Source organism: Crocodylus porosus, unplaced genomic scaffold (assembly GCF_001723895.1).
Source record: "Crocodylus porosus isolate Cpor-Errol unplaced genomic scaffold, CroPor_comp1, whole genome shotgun sequence".
NCBI lineage: Eukaryota > Metazoa > Chordata > Crocodylia > Crocodylidae > Crocodylus > Crocodylus porosus.
The window spans coordinates 9,048,214-9,062,044 of NW_017728925.1; positions in this window are offsets into that span (position 1 = coordinate 9,048,214).

Consider the following 13,831-nt stretch of genomic DNA (forward strand, 5'->3'; position numbering starts at 1 on the left):
CAACGCAGCGCTGCCCAAATCTCCTCTGCCTGACCCCTTTCTCCTCACGCGCATCCCACCGCCACGACCCTGTCCGGTGGTGTCGCGACCCCGCTTTGGGTTTGGGAACTGTGGGTACCACAGTGTTACAGCCCGCAGCAGTGATGCTCAGGGATGAGTGGGGCCACTGGCGACATGTAGGGGGTGCACGCGAGTGCACGTGCACCCCCTGGGTGTGGCGGTGCACCCCCTGCAAAAAGGCTGCCGGCAGTTTGCAATCGCTGCTGGTCACCGTCAGTGCTGCCAGTGGCCTCTGCCGGTGGTCGCCAACATCTGGTCAGCACTTGCCACCCGTTCCCCCGCCGCCGAGCGCACTGTGGCCGCACGCCTGCCGCCTGCGGGAGCTCACCGTGCCCCCCCCCGCCCCGCCTCCGGGGGTGCCTGGCGTTCACAGGCCTTAGGGGTGGGTGAACCGGCCAAGGCCCCACACTTTAGGTGGCCCAAATTTTGTTTGGGAGGGGTGAAGCTTTTGCAAGGAAGCAGCTCTATTTGCATTTTAACACTTTACTATTTATCTAATTCCCCCAAAGGATATTCAAAAGATCCACAATACAACTCTGGTGGGTTAATATTTACCTGAGTATATGCCTCTGAGGGGCCCCAAATGACTCTCTTGCCCAGTGCCCCAACAACCCTAAGGCCACCGTTGCTAGCAGGGTCATCGGTCCCAGAGCCTGTCATCGGTCCCAGAGCCACCCGGCCCCACGGGTATGGTCGAGCGTGCAGGGCTGCGCTGCGCTACCACCAAGCTGCCCGTGGGTCTGGAAATTTGGCAGCAGGGGAGTGGCAATTAACACCACTGCCAAATTTCCAGAGCCAGGGGGATTGGCGGCCGGCTGGTGCAGGTCTGTGGCCCAGATCTGGCCCACAGGCTGCAGGGTGAGCACCCCTGGCCTACGGGATGGGTGGTTTGGGGATTACTGCACTGAATTGCCATTTAGGTTCAGTTCTTGACTCGGAGACAGACTCACTATGCCATCCTGCTCCAATCACTTATGGTCTCCCCATCTCAATTCTCCTTCCATGAAACAGGATAAAGGCTACCCCTCTTCTACCCTTTGTCTCTGCTCTTTATTAAACCTGTAAGCCCTTCAGGACACCGGCTACTTCTCACTCAGAGTATGTGCAGTGCTTGGAAGCTTTTGCAGCACAAATAAAAATAGCCCCTTTGAAACAAGCCTTAAGGCTAACAAAACCTTGAAATGAGCATCAAGGTTGATAAAACGTTGGCCACAGATTGTCACCCAGGCTCTTTGAAACACAGGCGTGGAAATGACCTCGATGAAATTCTTCTGCCTTGGAGAGCTATTGGCAACGTGGTAGGAGGGAAAACACAATGGAATTATTAATTATTTATGGAGTATCAACAGCATGATTTCTGGTTCACAAACATAAAAGAAAGACACAGCCTTTTGCCTATAGTCCTGTGCTGTGCAGAGCTACAGGCAACCTTGTTATGTTTTGTCACTAATGAGGAAAAACAGCACCGTGATAAATACACCGGCACATGGCTGAAAGCTGGGATGTGCCCCGTGGCTGTATGTTATCAACATGCCAAAAATCACACTGATTACAGTAAAAGAAATAAGACCTTAAGTCCTGCAGGCTTAAGCTTCAAAGCGGGGTGGTGAAGCCACCCACTCCTCCTGCCACCATCTCTGGCAGAAGGTTTTTGTACATGGAAGAAATGACCAGCATAAATGTTTTGAAATAATTATGCCACAACTACTATTCAGTAATAGCTCCTCATGTAGATCCTCTCTTCTGAAACAAACATGACTTTAGTATAATTATGTAACAATGAAGCAGGGATTTGATAGGAGCCTTTAACTACCTCAAGGGTGGTTGCAAAGAGGATGGAGCTAGACTGTTCTCAGTGGCGGCAGATGACAGAGCAAGGAGCAAAGGTCTCAAGTTGCAGCAAAGGAAGTTTAGGTTAAATGCTAGGAATAACTTTCTCACTAGGAAAGTGGAGCATAGGAATGGATTACCCAGAGAGGTTATGGACTCTCCATCCTTGGAGATTCATAAGACTCAGCTTGACAAAGCTGTAGTTGGGGATGGTCCTGGGGGGTTGGACTACATGACCTCCTGAGGTCCCTTCCAACCCTAATTTCCTATGTTTCTATGATATTCCAGAATAACTATCCAGTCAATTTTCATCATGTGGAAAAGCCCTTGCAAGTTTTGTTAGTTATAATCTCCAAGAATATTTGTGTTGGAGCAAATATAGTTGACACCAAAGGACAGCAAGTATTTCCTGTGCTTTTGTATACCCTGGTAATTCAATATGTGGGCTGGATGGAAATTGTTTGACTTTTTTGGGGTGGGGCTGGAAAGCCAACTTCCAATCAGCCAAGGAGCCTGGCAAGCTGGAAAGTGCGAATCAGGCAGCTGGAATTCATGTACCTGCTAGCTACTGGACAGGTAAGCAGAAAGCTAGCCAACCTGCCTCTCCTCCTGCGTTCATTTGAACATATTGATGAAGTCAGTATGTTTCCCTGGAGCATTTTGAATCTATCATATCAGCATGTTTAATAATGGAAGTGTCCCTCTGGAATTTTTTTTCCCAGCTCTGTCCCAGAACCATCCCATCCTATCACTAACTCAATGACACATATAGCTTACTTTTGACACCCAGTACAATACATGGTACACAATACATTTTTTATTTAATTCAACATTAATTGCAAAGCAAGGTAATGAAGCCTCTCCGGGAGTTGGTTTTCAAAGCACCCGGCAGCACTTGGCTGCACAACTCCCATTAAGTCAATATGTATTAAGTGGTTTTTGACATTGTAGAGCACATTTAGGTAGGAAGATCTCAGAAATGACTGTACTGAAAAATTTACAAATGTGCCTGAAGAGCAAGGCTAATTCACAGTCCAGCTTGTGAATGTAGAAGGAGGCATGTGGCTCTTCTGTTCTATAAAAAGCACGCTCTGTGAGTGCACAGTCATTTTCAAGCACCTTGAGATCATATTTGGAAGAAAATTGTTCCATAAATGCAGAAGATTATTATTAACATTCCCTACATTTTATCAGCACAAACAGCTTCTCTCACCCAGTGAGCATGAACAGCAAGCAACAGCACATTCTGGCTATTGCTGTTGTCAGGAACACTTCCTCTGTAATTGGAGAGACTGTACCTGTGGGAGCTAGTCGGGTTCTGCATAAATTGCTCCCTGACCACACTGGAGCATCCTTTCTTGTTGTTTCCTGTAGAGTAGAAAATGTAATCTGTGTTTAAAAGGAGATTCCCAAGTGGTTTAGCCTTAAATTTTATGTGGAATATCGCTCATTTTTATTATTATGAAGACATTTTTATAATGAAATTAACAAATCTGAGTTTAGATTTCAATATTCCCTCCCCCCGTCCACCACATTTGAAACCTGTACATTACAGTTTTGTAGTATTGCCTGAGAATCAGACTGTGAAACTGGCTAGTAGTCGATTGGAAACAGGAGCAAGAAGCATGAGTCTGCTTTTTGCTGTTGGAGCTGAACAAAATGCAGTAAATAAACTGTATTAGTGTTGGAAAACAAGCATATTTTTAGAAGTCATTCTGGTTTTTTGTTTGGGAGTAGCATTAGTAACATGGAAGAAGAAATTTAAAACATATGTAAGCATTTTTAAACTTACCAGGACTCTGTAAATGCCATACCTTCTGTGACGTCATTCTGAAACTGCATCCTTTGCCCCAGTTAAAGTCCTGTGCATGCTAGGGAAAAAAGGAACCAAAAAAAGCAAAATTAGAGCTTGGAGGGTTTCAAGCTATTCTTAAGTCTTGTCTACACTGTAGCTTGAGACACTTCAGTGGTTTAGGCAAAGTATCTGCACTACTAGAGACCCTGCAACAGCTTAAAAACATGACTGACATGAATCTAGAGGTTTGAGATTAAGGTAAAGTCACTCTGATGCAAGTCACCTTCTACCAAAGCAAAATGTCTGGACTAAGAGTTTAAACTGGCTCAGCTACATTGGTATAGACATGTGGATGGCCAAACCCCCAACATAGACAAATCTTCCATTAAGGGCACAGACAGAAATGACATTTGTCATGCGATCAGCTCCCTGAAAGTACTCCATAGCCGTGAGAAGGCACACATGTATGGCTGCAGAGCACTTTAAAAGTGGCTGATCGCATGACAAATTAACTCTCATCAGATGAGGAATCGGATGAAGGTGCTCAACTTTCCAGTGCCTTAGGGAACTTGTGTTCCCTAGAATTATTGTGTTGTGCGATCGGGGCTGGACTGACGTAACCCCGCCCTGCCCCTGGGGCTGCCAGGGCTGAGGTTTGCTCAGCCTGAGCTGGAGAGGGTGGGTAGAGTGGAGCCCCCTGCCTCGTGCCCCTCCAATCCTCTCCCTCCAGATTAGGCCAGGCAAATCCCAGGCCACAACTTGCTCCCCCTCCCCTCTTCCTCCTTCCTTTTCTACAGACAGTATGGGAGCTGGGAGGGGAGCAGGGCTGGGAGAAAGGAGCAGCTCCTCCACTGCAGGAGGGTCCTGCAGGCAGGATAAATCCCCCTCCTCCACCCACCCCGTATCCAACAGGCAAACATCTTTTGAGTTGGGGGGGTGCTCTAACTCATGGTGCTTTATGTAAAGTGCCATGAGTTAGAGTGGGGGCCTGCACACCTGTCAGCACCCCTAATGTAGAAAACTGTTGTTATTGGAAACCACTGAGAAGGGTACGTCCATGCAAAAGAGATGCCCATCAGTTTTTCTAAATCATGTCTTTATAGACATTTCTATGAGGGTCTTGTCACATGTTGCTCTTAGAACATATTTTTTTTAAGTCTTAGCAAGCATTGCTATTAGAAAAAAATTTTGAGCTATCACATGGTAATGCTTACTATGTTCTAAATAAAATGTGTGCAAGTGCCAGAACCATTGAAGATACTGGTGTGCGCCATGGTGTGTCGGGAGGGGGGGGTAAGAGCCAACAAACAGATGTACTACAATGACACCCAGCATGCGTTTTAATGCTTGAATGTTCCTGCGCTCGTGTTTCGAGTGCAGTTAACACCTACTAAGTGTAACGTGTGACAAGGCCCTTACCCAAGTTTATTTGTACGGATACTCCTTGGAACTCGTGTATAAATATTAACAGGATCAGGCCTGTTCAAAGACAGATCAAGGAGCACACCTCAGCTGCAAGGGGGAATTCTGTGTGGAGCTGAGCAGAGCCAATGATTCCTTATACCAGGTGCACACAGAATATCTTGCTGCACTTTTCTTACATATATAAAACAGTTCTCCAAAGCATCAGTGAAGTGACCTTAAAATTTTTCTTGCTCCTGGCTTCTACATCACAGGAGATATGAAAATTCTTCCTCATCATAAAGCAATCACTAGCATGGATTCATTTCCTTCAGATCAGTCCACAGCCTTGATCTGAGCAGAGCCACCCTACTATTGTGGGCAGCTCCAGAGCGGGTAGGTAGGAAAAGAATTGCTCTTCGCTGAGGACGCAGAGCTGCTTAGTAGCTTGTACGGTTACTCCTTCTTATTTGCCATTTTGCAAAAGAAACTTAATCAGTTAATTAGCAAATTCTTGGCATCTTTCTCCCAGCTTTTCCAGAGAGCAGCAGAAGTGCTGCAGCCGGCCAGCTAGTAGGACTTAAATACAGAGAGGAGAGCCGCAGTCAGCTACCCCCAGCACATGAATGTAAACAGAAACAGAAGGGAGGCCAAGAAGTACACAGGCCCCTTGTAATTTCCAAATAAACACAATTATCAGTTTATATCCGCTGGGATTCCTCCTGAAGCCTTTTCCCTGAAGACTCAGTGACTGGAGTTGGAGGGGATGGTTTAGCAGCCTAAACCCCAGAGGCCCTTTGTCTCTTAGGCTGCCTCATGTGCAGTTCTTTACACCAGTGCAAAGTATCCAATGAGATGGATACCAAATTGTGCCCGGTTTGCATTAGTGCAAGAAGCAGATCAGGCCCCCGTTATAGATTTCCCAGCCTCCTCAGAATTACAGGTTCAAATCTCAATGGGGCTGTTCGTCATCCTTTTGAGGTTGGAGAATTGAACACGATACATTTTGCTTGAGAGGGAAATAGATAAGCTACTCTTTTGACTTAAAAGATCCCTTGATGCTTTTCACAACAGAAGGCATTAAGCCACAATTTCCCCTTCTTCTACAGCATGCTGAACGCTCATCTGATTGCTTCTTTCCAGCCCAGATATATATGCACTCTGGCAACATCATGTGTATTGCATATAGGCACCAATCCTGCCTATCAGGTGTTTAAGCACATTAAGCTCACGTGTATAATTAAGCATGTGTATATAGGCTTGGGGCCATATTTTTTTTTACTCCTTTGACATAAAAGATCTGTCATAAATGTAATATGGTGTGATAAATGGGCTTCTGTTATTGTGTCTTGTTAGATTGGATCACAATTTCTGACATGCGGGTTAAAGACCCTACACAGCTAAGTAGATTTGGCCACAAACTGGAAGTTCTGTTATGCAGGAAATCTTGGCGACTTTGAATCTTTTTAAAGCCAAATCATAATTATTAGCAGAAATTATATAATTTCCTCAAACATTTTTTTCCCCCAACATTTTTATCCTAGAGCAATCAAAATGTTTTGCTTCAAAAATGCCAGGATAGTGTGTTATAAAATATTAAATGCAATAGATTCTACCTAACATTAAAATCTTTTGTTCTAAAATTAAACTTAAAGCTATCAGCATTTGGAATCAAATCTAAATATTTTGGCTTTATGACAATGAAATATTTTGACATTATCAAAACTAAATATATTGACATCTACATAAAACAAGGAAGACAAAATGACTGGTTTCAGGTTCTTTCTGCTCAATAATTTTATTCACATTGAACGATTGCAAAAACTGCTTCAATTTTGATAAAACTGCTTCAATTTTGACAAAACTGCTTTGTTCAGCAGAAAGTTTTTCCACTGAAAATTGTTCAAACAATTCAATGCTGGAAGAGATTCTTCTTCAGCCTACTAATCTCCTGCCCTGGATGGACTGCTGAGTGGTCAAGGTAAACAGCAGTGTTCCTAAGTAGCTTTGCCTCTGCTACAATATTTTTTTTTATCATTACCAGCCTACCAGGCTATTGTCCTTCTGCAGCTTCCTTCTATAAAGACCAACATTTGTGTTGGAGTTGGTCTGAAAGCTATAGAAACTAGTACTTTTGGAATGTTATTTTATATATCTCCCTTCCAAAGATTTTGGTTTCCTTGACAGTTTTCTTCCTTGCAGGTTAATTTTTTCCTCTTGCTTCATTTTACAGTTAACTTGTAATAACTCTGCTTTTGTAAAATCATAGTCTGTTGCAGCAATGTCAGGAATACAGCAGGGCAACGGAGATTCTCATAACGTAAATTGTAACTCATATGACGCTTTATGTAAAGTGCCATGAGTTAGAGTGGGGGCCTAGATGTCTGTCAGCTCTCTTAATGTAGAAAACTTTTGTCTGTTGCAAACCACTGAGAAGAGTAAGGGCAGGTATGAGTGGGAATTCCATCAAGACTGGAGATTAAAGTGCGCAGTCATGGTATAGGCATGTGGATGGCCAAACCCCCAACACAGACAAGTCTTCCATAAGGGCACAGACAGAAATTGCGTTTGTTGGTATAGACATGTGGATGAAGAAGTGGTTATAACCTTCCCTTGTATAGGAAGAGTAACTTAGAGCAACTCAGGAATACTCTGGTTCAGCACATCCCTTCAGCAGCTTCCACTCCCAGCACTCTTATGGGTCCCCAGGTGAGAATTAGCTGTTCTCTGCTGCCTGGCAGCTCCTGAGATGTGTTTTGTCTGTGACTCTTGGAGGAGCCACACTGTCTTTTAACCTTTAAGGTTCTCTCCTCTCAGACCTTGGGTTTTTAATCTATACCCAACCCATGCTGGGTTGACTAAACTGTCCTACCTGTTTCATCCAATTTGGTGAATTTGGAAATCTGGGGTGGATCTTATCAGTCTTTCTGGAATTCAGGCTGTTCAGTTTGTTGGATACGGTCCTTTTAGATTTGCAGGCAGCATTTCCTCAGCACACTGCTTGTCATCTGCAGAGGGCTTCAGTGGACAGCATTAGTGTGTCACTGGACAGCGATTTTTCTTAGAAGGGTCTTGTCAACGTTTCTTTTCTGGCCAGGAGTTAAAAGCAGCTTGATGGAGCCTGTCAAGGGGACAGCATTATGCCACCCTCTGATTTCAGTATGGCTCATGCAGATAGATGTCCAAATGACTGATTATTGGCACTATATACATTTAATCTCCTTCAGCATGCAGGCAGATTGCAGTGATAAGTCTTGCAGGGTCTTGTAGCATCCACTTGTTTTATGAGCTGCATTGCCCAAAGATGGCCAAGTTACACACCTTCTGAGCAGCCTCACATATGGTGTTTCAATTTTTCTCCGTTGTTCTTACTTGATTTCTCTCCTTGATTTTTTGTGACAGTCTTTTAGAGGCTTGGGTTTGTTTTTTTCCAGGCTCTGTTTACTCTGGGAGCAAGATACAGTGCCCACACATTTTTTTTTTCCTGCCTCACTATATTTTGGCTGAATCAGGCCAAACTGGCCCTTCTGAAATCTCACAAGGATAGAATGGCAAGAGTGGAGGAGTGTAAAGTACTAGGGATGTTTCATACACTGGTCATAGACTGACTATAGTTTGCCTTTGTCTTATATGGACAGAATTGTAAATGGGATACTGTTGGGGTCACCCGGCATGTTAAAAGAAGTCCTGGGCGAAATCAATAAAATGATGCTTTAATGATGAATGGTCAATGTTTCCTTGGGGTGGTTTCATCTTCTGTTCTTTCTTTTCAGGGTATATATCCTTATATGTTTTAGTTTTTTGGATGAAGATGTTTTCCACGTTGTGTCACATCTTATTTCTCGACACAAACACACACGTCCCACCCTCTCTCACACACACACATACACAGTTCCTCTTCTTCGCTGGCACACATGCATGCATTGGCACACATGCATTCTCCCCTTATTCCTTCTCCCTGTCTCACATACCCACAAGATCTCTAGTCCACATATCCAGATACCCTTGTACACATCCAGATTCTCCCGCATGCACATGCACAAATTCTCTTCCACACTTTCTCTCACAGTGACATTTCTCTCCAGCAGTCACAGCCAGAAGAAAGCATCCAGATTTTTCCTCTCTGTGTAATTGCTCTTGGCTCCAGCGGAGAGCTGAACAGCCCCAGCAACCTCATTTTGTTCCCCTCTGTCTTCCCGACTGACAGAAAACCTTCAGCTTCTACAAGCCTGCCTATCTTTCTTAAAGGGCCAGAGTACCCACAGGGATTTTTCTTCCCCCGCCCCCCGTTTTTTTTTTAATTCTCTCTATTTCTGTGGATGAAGGGGCACAAAAACTGTCACTCAATAGGAGCTAAGCTGTCTCTTATTAGGGGTAGAGGAGCATCCCTATGAAATGACATGTAAAAACCCAGTGGGAAAAGGGCTTCCTTATGCCACAGACAAAAAAGAGACAAAGCAGAATGGTTTCCTTTTTATTATAAATTAAAGCCTGGAGGCAAGGCCTTAAACATGGAGCTGCTGGATTCCTGGGGATTATAGTGTCTCCTTGTAATATCATTTTCCTTCCAAATCTCTTATAAATGTGTCAATGCAATTTTTGTCATTGCCTATTTCCAGGTGTTTCTGTTACAAATCCCAGAGAGAGCGCAAGGCGCCTCCCACTCCTGTGCTGCTAACAGCTGCAAGGGATCTCATTTAACCAGTGCAGAGGCCCAAAGTTTCTGGACCTGAAAAGCCCGGTTTCTAATCTCAGGTCCCACTGGGTTTTACAAGGTGGGAGCACAAGGCAGAATTTTTCATTTGTAGTGCTTGTAGCCTGTGAATTTGTTATTATGGTGTCTTATGTGAAATAATAGTTAAATCAATGTGAGGAGACTGGCAAAACAGATGATGGCAGTTGTGCAAGGGTTAGGTGCTGTCAGTGTTGTGTTTCCTGTGAGTCTTAGCTGGTTATGCCAGTTCAGTAACTAATTCCATTTCCAAAGAGGCTCCTGAGCTCTTGCAGTCTCCATAAACTACCCATAATGCACACTGGTGCTGTGGTTCCTTGCCATATAGGTTCAAGCCATTAGGACTTGATACAGATTTTGAACACCTGGAAGCTCAGAACCAGGATTCTGGTGTCCAGATTATCACTAAGAGAGAGCTGACGGCCAAACTGGGACTCCCCATCCACATTCAGATTTCACTAGGCCCCCAAGTATTTGTTGTTCAGGTTTGGACCTATTTCACAGGCTTCATCCTGCTCCCAAGGAAGTTGTCAAAGTTTCCATTTGTTGGCACTGTCCATTCCTGATTCAGTGGCAGATAGCTATCTAAAGTAACCCTGCCTTTATCATCTCTTTCCTTATTGTTTTGATTGCTTTGACACCATACCTAATGTGTATTTTATTATCCGTTTCTTTCATTTATGCAAGAATTCATGTTAACTGGGTATTCCAAGTGAACAAACTTTTTCCAGTCATGACAAGACACTGATTTGTCCTATTACAACTTCTGTTAGCATTCCTCCAGCATAGCAATAGATTAGATTCTGGGTGAACTAATGGAAGTAGTTGGGTTGAGCCTGAGCAAGATCAGCAGTGCGTGTTGGTGGTACAGAAATATTTTATTTGAAGACTCTGTACAAAAAGAAGCTACCTTTATGGTCAGAAAAAATACAGACATGCTTTGATGCTGATGCTAGTTAACCAATGAGAAGCTGGCATAAAGGTGAGTAGTTAGAAGGTATCAGATAACCTAAGCAAGTATATATTTGAGTTGAATATCAGTAAAAAATTATAGATCTCTGGAATATCCTCTCTAATGGCAGGAGCCTTATTGCATAAGACACTGGAGAAGATACTTGCTTAACACCCAGGTTTGCATTCAGAGGTCAATTCTGAAGTGACTAAGGAGTGTCAGTGGGAATGGGGATGATTCAAACTTCTTCAGTGTTTAAGTGCTATGGTTCTGGGTAAAACAGTTCCAGGTGATGCGTAAAACAGTTCCATGTTCAAATTCTCATGTGGCTTTCTCTAATATAACAAAAACACAAGTATATTGTATGACAAACCAACTAACAAATCCCCTGTCCCTACCAAATCCAGAAAGGACGGCAAACCAGAAAGCTTATTAAAACAAAACGTTCCCCCACACATGTGGCTTCCAATGGGAAGGGGACAGATATTAGTCACATTGCTTAACACACCCCTGGAAGATGCTAAGGTATTATAGTGATAGCATCAGAGAACAGAAGAAAGTTGTTTTAAGCTGGTCTGACACAAAAGATATTAAAAATATTAAAGATGCCAGTATCTTATATCAGCCTCCAAATGTTGCTTTTCTTGCAAGATCCTGGTTGCTTCTATGCAGGAACTAGAAAAAAAAGTCTTCTTTCTGGTGTCAAATCTGATTTGAGTCAAAACCAGAGTGCAGAACAGGCAGACCCTGGGATTCACAAGAGTGCAGATTCTAGGTTCTGGTTCTGGTCCGTATTTGGCATTTATGCAAGTGGTGATTCAGCTTTTCCAAGAAGACTCTCTAGTGGATAAAGAGGGGCAGCCTAACTGCATTGCTTTTGCTTCTGTGTCAGGTTCTTTGGGCTGAACTTCATTGTCACAGGCAGTGACTGACCAGGGGCTCACCAGATACTGTTTTATTCCAGGATCAAATGGTGGCTTTGATGAGACCATTATTTTTAGTTGTCAGGAGCACAGGAAACAGTTGACAGTCAAATCAATTTAAACAGCTTGAAAGGGAAGTATTATCAGCTGAGTTAAGGGGGAACAGGGCCAAGTGTGGCAGTGAGAGCTGGAGCAGAAGGTTATTGACTTTTTTGTATGCTCCAGGAAAAAAAGGACCAGGTGTGGGCTGTGAGCAGGAAGGAAAATGTCTCCAAAGACAAGCACCAGCCCTTCCCAGCACTCCCATTCCTAACTGAGTCTAAGGCAGGGGCGGGCAATTATTTTGGGTGGAGGGCCACTCACAGAGTTTTGGCAAGCCGTCGAGGGCCACATGACAGGCAGCCAGGGGCAGATAAATATTAATTGTCTATGTTTTTTAGGGGCTCCATGGGCCAGATAGAATGGCCTGGCAGGCCACATCCGGCCCTCGGGCCGCATTTTTCCCACCCCTGGTCTAAGGCCATATCCGTTCACAGAATTTTCAATAGTTTAGTTATACTGTTTTTTTTAACTGACTTATTGAACCAAAGCCCACCCTTGTGTGAACACAATTCTGTTGATATCCAGGAAATAGTCTCCCCCACCCCTTTGTAGGTACAGCCTGCATTCCTCATACCTAAAAATGTAGGTATATAAGGACATTTTTAATCACTGTTGCAGTTGAGTGTGCAGGCTAAGACAAGGCTGGGAAGGGGTGAGCTGAAATTGGTGAATATGGGCATGACCTAACAACCTTTACTCACAAGCTCTGGGGTTTTCATGGCAGGGAAGCTTTATTGGAGCTGTTTGTGAGGGGTTCCTGATTTCCACAGGGAGAGATTATTAGGACCATATAATAAGCACCAGACTAACCATCACAGGCTGGTCTGCTCCCCATGGATGGAATCACACAGGAGGCTAGGCTGCCACTCACAGGTGTTTGGGGGTCAGAGCCACTGGTAGCAGGTAGTCTCCAGACTCAGATCCATGGAGCACTGTATGGATACTCATGCACCACTTTCTGCTGCCACGCAGAGGGAGTCAGTTGCTTGCTTGCAATTGTGAGTGCTGGTTGAGGGGTGGAGGAGATAGCTAAGGTGCACCAAGTGCTCATTTCTGCCACTCCTTACGTACCATGTTTTGACAGCCACCTTCATTTTTTCCCTTTCTCTGGCGTACTCTCTCTTTGATTTATTTGGCTTCTATCTCTTAGTCTTTCCTCTTCTAATTTGCCCTATCTTGTTTTTCCTCCCTGCCCCTCCTACTCTCCTCACTCTTTTAACCCCCTTCCTTCCTCCCCTTCCCCTCCATGTTACTCTGGTTGCTTGCAGATGGAAGATATCCATTCAGTGTTGGCTCCTTGAGGCCAGCCAGCCTGCATTACCAGGGTTCAGATGAGGTCTGCAGGAGCAGAAAAGTTGCTGTCTGAGCCTGTGGTCTTGTATACATATGTGAGCTGGCTGCACTGGGGGATGTTGGAAGATTAGAAAGGGAATTCAGGCAAGGAGACACCTGCCACTTTATCCAAGACCATGGGAGCATGTTAATAGCTGGGGCAGCTCAAAGATCACGCCGCTTTGTTGGCCTGATTTCAAAACAAGCCAACACCCACAATTGCAGCCAGATTTCAAACAGGCCCAGAGATACAATGAGTTGCTGAGGTCTTTTGAAACGTCTGGCCATCCATCACACTGCCACAGCTGCTTGCGGCTGAGCTCTTGTGAGAATCGGACTCAGTTCCTACTGTATCTCTCTACCTGCCCTGCATGGGTTGCTTTCCCCAGATTAGAAAACACTGGCCCACTGATTTCTGTGCAAGCTCTCTGGGTGCCACTGAGAACAGGGTTTGGCCTTAAGTGCCTCGCCATCTCTTATTAGAAGGTCCATGGCTTGGAGCAGTCTAGTCCCATACCCTGCAAACCCTTTTATGAATAAATTGCGAAGTCCCATTAACTACACATGTGAGTAAGAGCTACTCACTAGTACAGATCATGCTGCCAGACCTAGATATGCAGGTTGCCTCCCTGTCACCCTGGCCCCAAAGGGAGAAGCCAAATTGATAGTACAGTATTTAGCATGCTCCACTGCTCCCTGTTGTT